This window comes from Mandrillus leucophaeus, unplaced genomic scaffold, assembly GCF_000951045.1.
Source record: "Mandrillus leucophaeus isolate KB7577 unplaced genomic scaffold, Mleu.le_1.0 Scaffold148, whole genome shotgun sequence".
NCBI lineage: Eukaryota > Metazoa > Chordata > Mammalia > Primates > Cercopithecidae > Mandrillus > Mandrillus leucophaeus.
Genome location: NW_012101454.1, coordinates 4,122,491 through 4,137,307, shown reverse-complemented (window position 1 = coordinate 4,137,307; position 14,817 = coordinate 4,122,491).

Here is a 14,817-nt window from a genome sequence, read left to right as displayed (position 1 = left end):
TTTTAATTCAGCACACTTTGTGTCAATTATTTTTTAAAATACTTTCAGGCCACATTGTTACCAGGCTCTGAATTATTTGCTACATTTCCCATGGTGTGAGAAGAGACAGTATTATAAAGGTAAAGCCAGAGTGACAAGGTTCCCTACCATCTGAAGTAGGCTAGATTTTAAGCAAAATAATTCAAAACCAGGTAACACTAATACCATACTTATTAGTAACACATACTAATAACTGTATGTGAATGTAATTACTGCCTTCATTGTCTTATGCTGCTGCTTATTCATTAACCTTTGTGTTGCCATCTCTTTGTCCAGAGAGTCAATTCTTACTGGAAGCCACTTTTAGTTCCTGGGATAGCAAAGTCAGAAATGGGCATGCTTCTGGAAAAATGTTATAATAGTCCAACCCTCCAACACTCTGCACAAGTCATAAAGAGAATAAATTTAACAAATACTTTTTATTTTATTTTCTATTTGCCAAATATGGTGCTGGGAATACAGAGATGAATCAATCATGGCCTTTACCCCAGCAGGGTTGAAGAAAGTCAGGGAGGCAGGAAATGTAATAGATGCTGTAACAGAGAGCATTGTGTTACAGGAACAGGGAGTGGAATTTACTTAGTTGGGAGGGACTGAAGCAGAAGGCATTCCAGGAAGAGGGAACAGCTTCAGCAAAGGCAGAGAGGTAAGGATGTGCATTGAATATCCATTGGAGAAACCAGAATCAAGGTGACAAATGTTGGAGGGAAACAGGGATTGGGAGAAGTAAACAAGATAAAGTCAATTGACATCAACTCTTTGTTTAGACTAAACGCAAGCAAATTCTATTATCAAGCAAATATAACTTGCTCTGAAGGAAGAACAAAGCCCACAGCTGTTGTTTTTTACCTTATAAACTCTTAGTCACATAAACTCATAAACTCGAATCAAAAGATAAGGAGTCTGGTGGTTTTTTGAACTGTGTACATATAGTCCAGGATAGCAGTCTTTAAAAATCTTTCATAAATCTATTCTCTTTCCATTGCTTCTGTGTGCAATTAAGAAATACTCATTGTATATACTTGCCAAGATACTGAATATAATCTTCTTATTCAACATGACTCTGCAATCTGAAAGTAATAACCCATACTAATAAGTCTACTGAAAATACTCCTAATCAGATATCAGTTTGGCCAAACTGAATTCTTAAAGGTCAAAAATCCAATTAAAATTAGATACAGCCAGCCCAACTGTCTTTGCAAAATGGCAAGTTTGTAATGCATCATAGAAACACTAGTTAAAAAATAGGAAATAAATCATTTTGAACTAGATTAATAATGAGAATGGTCATATTTAAATTTACCGGGGAAGATATTTTTCAAACCGAGAAACTTCACTGTGAACCTATATCTTATTTATTTCTTTCTCTAGCCATTATTAATTTAATAGTTGATATATCTGACAAGTAACTTTAACTTTTGCCAGCTGATGTACATTGGAACTTTTCCTTTCTGATGATGCCAGCCCCACTGTAACCCCTTGACATTTGGTGTCTACAGCCACTCTGCTAAAACCATTAATGTTTACAGCACATGGGTTTTGAACTCAGGCTATCTTGTCCCAGAGTCCATGATGCTAGCTTTTGCCCACTATGTTGTCTGTACTGCTGTAGAGTTGATCTCATTAATGTGCTGGGTGTTTGGTGGAAGAAATATCTCTGGAAACCACTAACTATGTATTCCTATGTTGTAAGCTTTATTTCAGAATCAAATCAAGTCACTGTAAAACTCATTATCTGGACTTCATTGTTCTTACTTTTTGTCAATACACTATAATAGGTCTATGATATAATATTTTTATCAAATAGCTATTATGGCATAATTTATTGTGGTATTTGGTGTTCCATATTTAAAATACTCTGAGAGATTTATTTGTTTTATAGTTTAATGTGTCTCTCCTGGAAAAGTGACATGTGTCCTTATATAAGATGGAAGCTATTTAATTCAGCATTTTTACCTCTTCCCCCTTGTTTTTATTTTATTTTTTGGTTGTCAGAGAACTCAGAGCTAATTTTTGGGCTCAGTTGAACTAACTTTATAATCTAGTCTAATTACCTACATTTCCCTTTAAAATTTGGCTTTTATTCTTCTTTGTTTTAATTTGTAAAAATTAGTTCATATTGTTTATTGTAAATACCCTGAAACACACACACACACACACACACACACACACATATTCTCTGACAACAAAAAATAAAATGTTGAATTAAATAGCTTCCATCTGACAAAAGGCGACATAACTTTTCCAATAGAAATACACTGAACTGTAAAAGAAATCACTCAGAGTCTTTAAAATATGGAACATTAAATACCACAATAAATTATGTCATAATAGCTATTTGATAAAAAATATCATATCGAGGACTGTGTCATAGACTCTGGGACGAGATAGCCTGAGTTGAAAACCCATGTGCTATATACATTAATCTTCATATATATATGTGTGTGTGTGTGTGTGTATGTTTGTGTGTCTCTGTGTGTCTGTGTGTATTTCAACCAAAAGTTCTATTTACATTACGTTTCTTACCATTCCCAAGATTAATCCCCTGGACCAAATCTTCATTATCTCTTTTCTGTATGATTTCAATAATTTGGTAACATTTTTCCCTGACTCCTGACACAATCCCTCTCTAATTTATGCACAAAGCACAGTTTATAGGACAACTCTGATTGTATTATTCTGCCCTTCAAAACTCTTCAGTAACTTCTTCAATTTTTTAATTTTTAAAAAATTATCTAGCTATTTATTTATTTATTTATTTATTTATTTATTTTTGAGACGGAGTCTTACTCTGTCACCCAGACTGGAGTGCAGTACTGCGATCTCGGCTCACTGCAAACTCCGCCTGCCGGGTTCACGCCATTCTCCTGCCTCAGCCTCCCCAGCAACTGGGACTACAGGGGCCCGCCACCACGCCCGGCTAAGTTTTTTGTATTTTTACTAGAGACGGGGTTTCACCATGTTAGCCAGGATGGTCTCAATCTCCAGACCTCCTGATCTGCCCACCTCGGCCTCCCAAAGTGCTGGGATATTACAGGCGTGCACCACTGTGCCCGGCCGGTAACTTCTTCATTTTTACTAACAGGAATACAATCTACTTAGCCCATCACTTAAGGTATTACTTAATTGGATTCAATCTAACTTTTAAGGCTTTTTTCCCTCTAGTCTTCCTCTGAAATTTATAATTTCACCTAACTTGACTACCTATGGTCAATCCAATTGCCCAGCTAGAATTCTGAATATCAAAGTTAATTTTTCACTTCTTTTATTATCATCCCATCTCCATCCAATTCATCAATTATGATCTTTATCTTTAAATGCATCACAAATACATCCACTTACCTCCGTTTTCATTGCTACCATGTGTGCTACTACTTCAGTAGTCTTCCAGTCTGTTCTCCACATAGGATCATAATAAGCTTCCAAAATATAAACAGCACCATCCTACTACTGTTAAAAGAAAAACTTTCCACAAATTAAACTTAGCAGAGTTTATTTGAGAAAAAAAAAGAAAAAAGATTCATGAATCAGGCAGACCGTAGAACCAGAAGAGATTCAGAGAGTTCCACTCAGAAATGTGGGCAGGCAGTATTTACAGACAGAAAAAGTGATGTACAGAAAAAGGAATTTGTAGAAATAGTCTAGTTGGTTATAGTTCAGCATTTGCCTTATTTGGGCATGATGGGATAAGGCATTTGCCTTTATGGACACAGTCTGATCAGTTAAAAGCCTGTGATTGGTTAAAGCTTTGTTGCTGGGATTGTCTGATACTCAGCTGTTTGGCACAAGAATATACTCTTAGTTGCAGTTTGTTTTTTGTTTTTTCTTTTTTGAGACAGGGTCTTGCTCTGTCACCCAGACTGGAGTGCAGTGGTGCAGTCATGGCTCACTGCAAACTCTGCCTCCCAGATTCAAGCAATCCTCAGTCTCCTGAGTAGCTGGGACCACAGGCACATCCCAGCATACCGAGCTAATTCTTTTGTATTTTTGGTAGAGACAGGGTTTCACCGTGTTGCCCAGGCTGGTCTCGAACTCCTGAGCTCAAGCGATCCACCTGCCTTGGCCTCCCAAAGTGCTGGGATTACAGGTGTGAGCCACTGCACCTGGCCTAGTTGCAGTTCATTTATATACTGTCAGGTTGCAGTTCACTACATAGGGAATTAAAATATGGAGGCAACTTTAAGCCAAATTTAATTTAACTTAACACTATGCTATTAAAACTTTAAGTGGCTTAAATAGAATCCAACAAGATAGAAAATTGTTAACATAGTCTTTACAGCCGTACACTATCTGACCCCTGCTTACTTTTTCAAGCTCATTTCATGCCCCTGTCTTCCCATTTACTCTACTTTAGCCATACCAACCTCTTATCAGTTCTTGAAGAGAGTAATTTCTGTCCTATCCGACAGACTTTGACCACAGTTATATGTCTGGCAAAGTACAATTCATAAGCCAAATCTGGCCCACTGCCTGGTTTTCTCAGTAAAGTTTTATTGGAACAGAGCCATGCCTATCTGTTCGGGTATTGTCAGTGACTGCTTTTATACTTCAATGGTGGAACTGATTAGTTGCAACAGAGAAGAAATGACCCACGAAACAGGAAAATATTTACTCTTTGTCTCATTACAGAATGTTTGCTGACCTCTAGGTCAGCATTAATCTTCTTGCTCTCTGCATAGCATTCAGTTCTCAAGTTAAATGTCTGCTTTACAAAGGCAGAAAGATCAACATATCCAAGCTGGCTACCTTCTCAATTTCATATCACAGTACCAACTTTGTGATTCCTCTAGATTCACCATAAGCTGTATTTGAGTATTATTTATTTACCTGTAACTGAATTTTTAAATTTGACTATATAATCATGCATTACTAAATGATGGGGACATTTTCTCAGAAACGTATCATTAAGCGATTGTGTTCTTATGTAAATATCAGAGTGCACTTACACAAATCTAGATGGTTTAGCCTGCTACACACCTAGGCTATATGGTGTAGCCTACTGCCCCTAGGCTACAAACTTGTACAGCATGTTACTATACTGAATACTGTAGGAAGTTGTAGCCCAATGGTAAATAGTTGTATATCTAAAGATATCTAAACACAGAAAAGGTACAGTTAAATACAGTGTTATAATCTTATGATACCGTATATGCATTCCATTGTTGGCTGAAACATTGTTATGCAGCACGTGAGTGTATATTCCTTAAGGGCAGGAAACATGACAGCTTTGTTCTTTTTTTTTTTTTTTTTTTTTTTTGAGATGGAGTCTCCCTCTGTCTCCCAGGCAGAAGTGCAGTGACATGATCTCGGCTCACTGCAAGTTCCGCCTCCTGGGTTCACACCATTCTTCTGCCTCAGTCTCCCAAGTATCAGGCACCCGCCACCACACCCAGTTAATTTTTTTTTTGTATTTTTAGTAGAGACGGGGTTTCACTGTAGCCAGGATGGTCTTGATCTCCTGACCTCATGATCTGCCCACCTCAACCTCCCAAAGTGCTGGGATTATAGGTGTGAGCCACCGCACCTGGCCTCCAGCTTTATTCTTTATACTCAGTTCCTAAAATAATACCAGATCATAGTAGGTAATTATAGGTAATAAATGTATATTAGTTTGTTCTCACACTGCTATAAAAACTGCCCAACACTGGGTAATTTATAAAGAAACGAGGTTTAATTGACTCGCAGTTCTTCATATTTGGGGAGGCCTCAGGAAACTTACAATCGTGGTGAAAGGGAAAGCAGACATGTCTTACATGGCAGGCAGGCAGGTGAGAGAGTGTGTGAAGGAACAACTGTTAGACACTTAATAAAACCATCAGATCTCATGAGGACTCACTCACTATCATGAGAACAACATGGTGAAAACTGCCCCCATGATCCAATTCCTTCCCACTAGGTCCCTCCCTTGACACGTTGGGATTAAGGAGATTACAATTTGAGATGAGATTTGGGTGGGGATACAGAGTCAAACCATGTCAAAATGTTAACAGAACAAATGAATAAACATGTTTTATTTTCCCAGTTCTATTAAAAAATTATTTCCCTTTTGTTTGGGAATATTTTGAGATCTTTTAAGTCACCCCCATCTCAATTTAACCTACACTTGGAAAAACCTTCCTGTATACTGTTCTTGTGGGACACTCTGTGGTTTAATCTAATTTCATAGGTGAGATCAGAGAGTAGTCCTTGTTTTTATTCTGTCTTGGGTTGGTGTGACACTGCATTCACCTGAGAAGAAAAAAGTAGAAGTCCAGAGAAACATTTCCTTTATTGAATAGTTACATCAAAATTGAAATCGAGTAATTCTGATAGACAAAAAGAAAACTATGAAGAATTTTCCCACAAAAACCATACAATAAGACTAAGCCACATTTGTTTAGAGATAATTCTCTTATTAAAGGTACAGAAACATCCCATCTTTAAAACAATAATAAAATACATGCATAGATAAGTTTCCTAATATAGTATATACTTAGTAATGAAATTAATCATTTTTAGTAATGAAATTACTTCTGGAGCTTCTACTCTGGTCATTATATTAGTACAGAGGAGGACACAAAAACTTTCCCATTAATTATTACAGTTTTGACCAGAACAGGTTCATAGGTAGATTCCAGGGATGCTCTGTGGTCATAGTTCGTAACTACAAAACAGATAGCTTTTACATGTTAACAACCATGTTTAAGGGTAATTAATTGATTAGCTGTAAAATCTTAGAGTTAAGCTCCATGATATTTTTAGTAGATTTGTCTGAAAGAAATTATGAGCAAGGAATAAGGAAAGGACAATATTATCAGATACCTTGTTAAGGAAACTTGTGAAAACTTCAGTAAAAAAGAGAATCAAGGAACCTGGATAGAACTGCTTAAAGTTATTAGTGGGAAAGAGTTTTGTCCAAGACCTTGGACATGAGGGGATCTGCTTATAAACCAGAAAAAGGAAGGGTTGACTCCTGAGAGTCTTCTCTAAGCTTTGACAATGAAAAAAGACAGTGTGTATCATAGAATTTAAAAGAAATCATAGGTTCTTCTTTGGGAGATATCCAGCACTATATGATTATAATTATCTTCAAAGGTTAAGAAAAACCTGAAGCCACTACCTCACAAACCATAGAGAAATCTGATATTTCAGTCTAGATGCTTATTCTGTACACAGAGAATATAAAGGCCCGCAGCCTTCCACTCTGCTTGTTTTATATAGGGCATGGATCATTGTTAGTGATATATTAAAATCACTCACAAAGCTATTCCAGTAATAGAGTTATCCTGGATGCAATTACCTGGATTAACAATTATATATAAAATAGTAATTTATTATTCTACGTCTATGTTAGTCACAAAAAGAATCAATAGCATTATGGGTTAATGGATTTTTAATTATAAGGAAGTAATTTAAGTAGTTCAATCATTTCTCTTTTTCTCTTGCAGTCAACTAAAACTCAAGAAAGTTGGGATTAATTTTTCCAAAATTAGCATTTCCAGTAACTAGGAATTCAGAGAAAACTTTAAAAATGTATTGCCAATCCCTTTTCCATTTTCTTCTGTTTGGATTCTTCCATCATCTTTCTAGGGTAAGTTATCAGTTAGAAGAAGACTTCATAGAGGGTGGGAAAGTCTAGTTATATCTGATTTTAAAATTTTGTTCCAATGGCACATTCATTTTAACTTTGTTCATCCAACATTTTTAGTGTGTTCTAGGCATACAAAAGAAAAAAATAATTTCAGTTACTCCATCCCTTCTAGTTGCATGAGATTTTAATACTTTGAGCCATGCAGTGCATAGCTGCTTTACAATTTTGAGATTCATAGATGACTAATACACGCACACTTAGAATCAATTAGAGGTTATAAGAACATAGATAATGAAACATAACACAAATGTGGCAGGAAGATGGACCCAGTTTATAGTCTGGTTTCCATCATTTGCCAGTTGTTTGACGATGGGCATATAACTTAGCATCTAATTCTCAGTGTGCATATGTGTGGAGTGTGTGTGTGTGTTCAGCATTATAGGATTATTCTAATAATAATATGAAAATAGATTGTAAAATACATAGTATAGTGCCTGGAATATAGTAGATGCCTAGTAAATTGCAGTCATGATTATATCATTATTTTTCACTTTAAAATACAGTATTCAAATATTTTTTGGGAAACATGATACTCCAAGAGAACGTTTCCAGGGAGAGTTAGCGCTATATATGAAATTAGCCTACTCAACATTCGATTTCTATAAATGAAACCATGCCCAGCATATCTTTACTTTTCTTTATTACATATCTAAGCCTGCAGCATTTGCCCATATTTTATGAATAAGGCTTCACGAGTTTAGATAATATAATTAAGGCATAGCTAACTTTAAACAAACTAGGATTTAAAAGATACCTTGAAAGTGAGATGAAAAAGATTATTTTAATATTAGCTTCTTGTATTTTCAGAAAGATCCTTGATGAAATTTTAGAATTGAAAGGTGTCTTAGGAATAATCTTGCCAAAACTTTTTTTTTCAGGCGATGAAACTGATGAACAAGAGGATATTTCTTTCTCTTTCTTTCTCTCTTTGGCTCTCTCTTTCTTTCTTTCTTTTTTGAGACAGGGTCTTTCTCTGTTGCTCAGACTGAAGTGCAGTGGTACAATCTCAGCTCACTGAAGCCTTGACCTCCCAGGCTCAGGTTATCCTCCCACCTCAGTCTCCTGAGTAGCTTGGACTACAGGCATGTGCCACCACGCCTGACTAGTTTTCTGTATTTTTAGTAGAAATGGAGTTTTGCCATGTTGGCCAGGCTGGTCTTGAACTCCTGGGCTCAAGGGATCCGCCTGCATCGGCCTCCCAAAGTGTTGGGATTATAGATGTGAGCCACTGCACCCGGCCCACAAAAGGATATTTCTAAGGTCACATAGTCAGTTATCAGCAGATCCAGGACTCCTGACCTCTTATCAGCTCTTTTTCTCCTGTCTGGCTCTGCTGTCTTAGAAACAATTTCATAGGAGAGGTGACATTTGAATTGGCCTACAATAGTAAGATTTTCTAAATGTTTAAAATGTGATTTCACTTACAATATGGATTCTTGTTTTTCTTTTGGAGAACATTGACATTGGTGATAAGGAAATATGGGTAAGGCAGGATGAACCCGTCCTTTACTCCCAGACATATTGATGACTAATATATCTCAGAGTTCAGATAACTGGTGGGGTCTCATACTGACAGGGGAGCTGGTGTAGATTGTATCAGCTGTAGGCAAGAGATGCATTTCTTGGGAAAATAGAGAAGATTTCCTGTTTAGTGTGAGAGAAACACTCTTCCCTGCAACAACAGAAATTCTTCAGTAAAATGCTTATTTCTCGTTATTTCAGTTGGGCCTATTATTTGGTGGTGTGTTGCAGGGGGCTTGTTATATGCTGAAGTGTTTGGTTCTTCATCAAGATGAGAACAAGGCACAGTACTGACTCAAAGAGGTTGGGCATGTAAGACTGTGGAGAATAATGAGAATAACAATAGTAATTTTTTATTGGGTGCTTACCAAGTGCTAGACTTGTGCTGTGTGCTTTATATGCCATATTTTGTTTGATTATCATGGTAACCCTGTAGCATGAACACTATTATTGACAATACTTTATTGACTAGGTAACTGAGGCTTCAAGAGACTAATTTAACCAAAGCTTACAAAGAGAGTACAGGTTCAGTCTTCCTCATTTGAAATGTTTGGGACCAGAAGTGTTTGGATTTCCAATTTTTTTCAGATTTTGAAATATTTGCATATATAGATGAGATATACTGGGGATGGGATCAAAGTCTAAACACAAAATTTACTTATGTTTCATATATACTTTATATACATAGGTATATGTATTTTTATACAATATTTGCAATAAATTTGTTCATGCAGCAAAGCTGGTATACACTGAACCATCAGAAAGTAAAGGTATCACTATCCCAGGCACCCATGTGGACCATTTGTGGTTGTTTTGCATCAACAATGTTCCTGACTCTGAATTTATATGCTACCAATAATCAATCATTTTCTTATATTTATTCACACATAAGTAAAAAATATGACATACTATTAATACAGTGAAAAAATGTAAGTGTTCCAGGTAACTAAGCAGCACAGTAGCAGCATCACCAGAATACCTGTGTCAGCTGATAAACAAGAGCAACAACAAACGATGGCAGATTTTCCATCTCCGCCTACAAGGCTGTGTTTTGATTGAAAGGTCGCTCACTATACACTTATTTTGTGGGGTTTATTTAGATGAGAAGAAACATTAGAAGCAGTTGAGGGACCAGGAAGTGGTATGAGGTGTCATGCTGCTGGATGGCTTTTTAAGCATGGTGATGGTTTCCTTCTTAGTCACTTGCCTCATTAACAATAGTTTTTGTCTCAGAAGCCTCCCTTTGATTTTCTGAACTGATATGACTTCTTGTTCTGTAATGAATGCATGTTGCTCTAGTCCTTCAGTACACTCATAACACATTTTCTTCATGTTGTTTATAGGCATTATTTCTGCCATGTTAACAACATCATCTTCCTTGTCACTCTTACAATCACCTTGATTCGGAATCATTTAGACTATTTCACCACAGGTCATTGAATGAGCAACTGAAGCCTTGTTATCCATGTTAAAAACTTCTTCGATATTCATTTCCTCCAACTTATTGATGGACTCTGAAGGTATATTTTTACAAATGTAAGGAAACCAGAATATTTTTTCTCACTTAATATACAGGACCCTTCAGAGTCACTACCTTGTTCATTATCATCACTGAACATAGTCGCAGTCAAGAGGTTGTGCCAGGCATGCACAACTGCATTTAATCACTGAGTTCTAAGTGTTGGGAACAGCAAATAGAGCATACTTCATGCTAAACTCCTTTTGAAACTCTCTATAACCATGCCTCTGTTCACCGCTGCTAGCATTCTGTTCAAGAAAGTGTTTTTATATTTACTCTTTAAACTGATCTAAGGATAACCTGGTCTCATGGCTTCTCATTGATTCAAAGTCACATTTAGGGAAAAGTGCAAGGCATAGACATTATTTTTATTGAGAAGTTCAGCTGGAGGATGGGTGAACAGTTGTCAAAGAATAACAAAACCTTGTAGTTGTCATCTGGTCCAGCTTCCCTGCAGTGAGCACAAGCTGGTACAAAATGTTCGTGAAACTAATCAGAAAAGATGTGCCTGGTAATCCATGCCTTCTTGTTAGCATAATAATAGAGTAGTAAGAAATTCACTCCTTGAAAACAGTGAGGACACAAGCTTTTGCCTACCACAGCAACCTTACAGTATGTGTGCCTGCTGCATTAGCACATCTTAGCACAGCCGGCTATCTTTGCATCCTTAATTCCTGTAGGGGCTGTCTCATCAGCTGTAGTCACAGCCTTTCTGGAGCAATAAAACCAAAACAATGGTGTTTCATCAGCCTTACAGACTTGTTCTGGTGTCAGATTTTCATCAATGATGACCTTGGCAAACTCATCAATGAATTTCTTCTTTGCTTTGTGATCAGCAGTAGTTTTCTCACCAGAAATCTTTAAAAATGTAATGCTGTATCTCTTCTAAAATTTCTTCAGTACACTTCTTGAATATTCATAGTTTCCTTCAATTTTCATTTTGTTGTAATATATTTTTGCTTGTTTCATGATCAGTATATTGCATGATCATGAAACGTGTTCGCTGTGACGTTGATGGAACTATCCTTTCAAAACATGATTGAGATCTTTGTTTTTAGCTTTATGCAGCATTTTTCTGTTTTTCATTAACTTCTACTCATTGCTTCAATAGAACTTCAACAATTTATCCTGTTTTCTCATGTCGTATATAGTGATCATTCCTGTACCATACTCTTTTGTAAAATGTTTCATGCTTAGACTGCTGTCCAGTTTGTCTAACAACTTGACTTTCTGTGTTATAGATAAACATAAATGCTCCCTCTTTTTCTTATCACTGTTACTCATAGGGGTATCTGCAGGCCTTTTTGGCATTTTCCTTTTTTTACATATAATTTCAACTTTATTTTAGATTCAGGAGATACAAGTGCAGGTTTGTTTACATGGATATGTTGTGTGAAGCTAAGGTTTGGGGTATGAATAATCCTCCTTTTTGACATTTCAACAATTTATGTATACTACAGAACAGAGAATAAGCAAAAAATCACAGTAAGTAACACATATAGGTCTTGGCCCATATGAGGCATCACGGGGAACCTGCCATTTGTGCATCCCATCAGCACATATGCCATTTAGTTACCCTTTGAGGGCATGTTTGCATGGGGGAATCCGGGCATGCACAAAAAAAGATAGATTGCAGTTGAACGGGGCTAGGAAGGTCTTTTTTCCCTTTGGGATGCTGAATAAACTGTATGTTGTACAGCTGTATTTTGACTGTGATCTGTTACATCACATCAAGTGTGGAATTTTCCACTTGTGTCGTGTTGCAGTTCAAAACGTTTCACATTTTGCGGCATTTCAGATTTCCAATTTTCAGATTAGGAATGCTCAATGTGTAGATGGAAATAGGATCTATCTAAGATCAATTTATGCTTTACAATGTACATCTTCCCATACTCTGAAACTATAGCAAAACCTATACTATTATATTGTCAATAATGATTTATCTTTGCATCAACAGCAATTCTTGTCTTTGAGGATGCTGAGGCATAAAGTGGTGATACATAGATGTAAAACTAGGGGGACATTTTCTTTTTTTTAGGCTTTAGAACTTTTAATTTGCATATTTAAAAAATTGTGCGATCCAATAGTTAATATTCTTTGAACAACAAAAAATGGCATTCTTGTTAAACTACTTTTAACAGCGTGCAGGACACCTTGTATTAACTTAGTTTTTACTCAAGATTCAGCATGGTTTTATTCAGCTTCTTACTTCACCAACATGTAAGTACTTTTTTCTCCCCTGGCAACCAGACAGGTAGATGAGAGAAGCAGATGATGACTTTGTTGTCAGTAGTTCTTGATTCTGTCATGCAGAAAGGGGCAGCACAGTTTTTTCAGTTTGATCCAAACTCTTTGCATCTTACAAAATCAAACAGCTAAAAGAAGTAAAACAAGAAGGCAATGCCTGTGGAATGTGCAGTACATATTCACAGCTCACAACTCCTTATAATTCACCTGTTTGCTTCTTTAGTTTGTTTCTCTTGAAGGTGGTGGATTTATTTCTTGTGTTTCTGCCTTCTTCAGTCTCTGCTTATCGAGTGTCTCAATCTCAGCCATGTTTGGTTTGTCAGACATGGTTGTAGAGAAAGCAGAGCCAGGAGTGTAAGGCTATGGAATCCTGTCTGAGAAGTGGTTACTGCTAAGTCTTGCTAAGTCTTCTTTGACTCTCTTTTTTTTTTTTTTTTGAGACAGGGTCTCACTTTGTTGCCCAGGTTTCAGTACAGTGGCATGATCATGGCTCACTGCATCCTTGACCTCCTAGGCTTGATTGATCCTTCTACCTCAGCCTCCCAAGTAGCTGGGACCACAGGTGCATGCCACCATGCCCAGCTTATTTATTTTATTTTATTTTTTGTAGAGACAGGGTCTCATTCTGTTGGCAAGGCTGGAGTGCAGTGGCATGATCTTGGTTCACTGCAGCCTCGACCTCCTGGGCACAAGTGGTCCTCCTACCTCAGCCTCCTGAGTAGCTAGGACCACAAGCACATGCCACCATGGAGAGCTTTTTTTTTTCTTTAAGAGATAGGGCTCACTATGTTGCCCAGACTGTTTTTGAACTCCTGGGCTCAAGTGATCCTACTGCCATGGCCTCCTGAAATGTTGGAATTATAGGTGTGAGCCACAGCACCCAGCCTTCTTTGACTTTTGAGCACCTACTGCTCAGCTGAAAAATTGGAAAGAATAGACATAAAAATCTTAGGCAATTTAAGGCAATGATCTGTATTTACTTTCTTATTATTGATTACAGACTCTGTATACAGTAAGCATGTAAGTCTGCTTGTATAATGACCTCAGTCTTTTTTTCTTGACAATTGCACATCTCTTCTTTTTTAACTTCATACTTGGAGTTTTTGCCCAAATGACACTTCTCAGCCACAAAGTCAGGGGCATGTGCTCATGTTTTCATCATGGACCATTGCTAATGGAAACAGTTAACAGGTCTTATGGTGCAGCCTCAACAGTCCACTTGATTTGTTCCTGGTTGAATAGGCAGAAAAAAAATAGAGCAAAGTGGTAACGGAGGTACTAAATTCTAACCTCACAGGTTTTTAAATGATTAAAAAGCCATACTCTTTGCCAAAGGTTTGTAAAGGGTCATCACTATATTTAAATAAAGGCACAGTGCAGTTATAACACAGCTGTCTACTGAGGAAGACCGTTCTTAGTGAGAAATTGCCTCAAACCTTCATGAATGGTAGTTTTGCTCCTGGCACTACCACGAGGGAGAGTAATATTTTCCCAATTAGATTTTAGTCCATACTTCAAATTCTCTTTTCTCTGCCAGGTGCCAACCTAGATAAATATTCATCCAAGCTATTTATGCTTCTTTAATTTTCATGAAAACGAGAAAAAAACCCCCGCATTTTCAAAGGCATTTGTATGAGACAGAGTATTTATATCCCAGCAATGAAACTGAATAACATTCCTGCCTTTGAAAGTTCTTTTATTTTAAATTTAATTTTATTATTATTATTATTTTTATTATACTTTAAGTTCTAGGGTAAATGTGCAAAATGTGCAGGTTTTTTACATATGTATACATGTGCCATGTTGGTGTGCTGTACCCATTAACTCGTCATTTACATTAGGTATATCTCCTAATGCTATC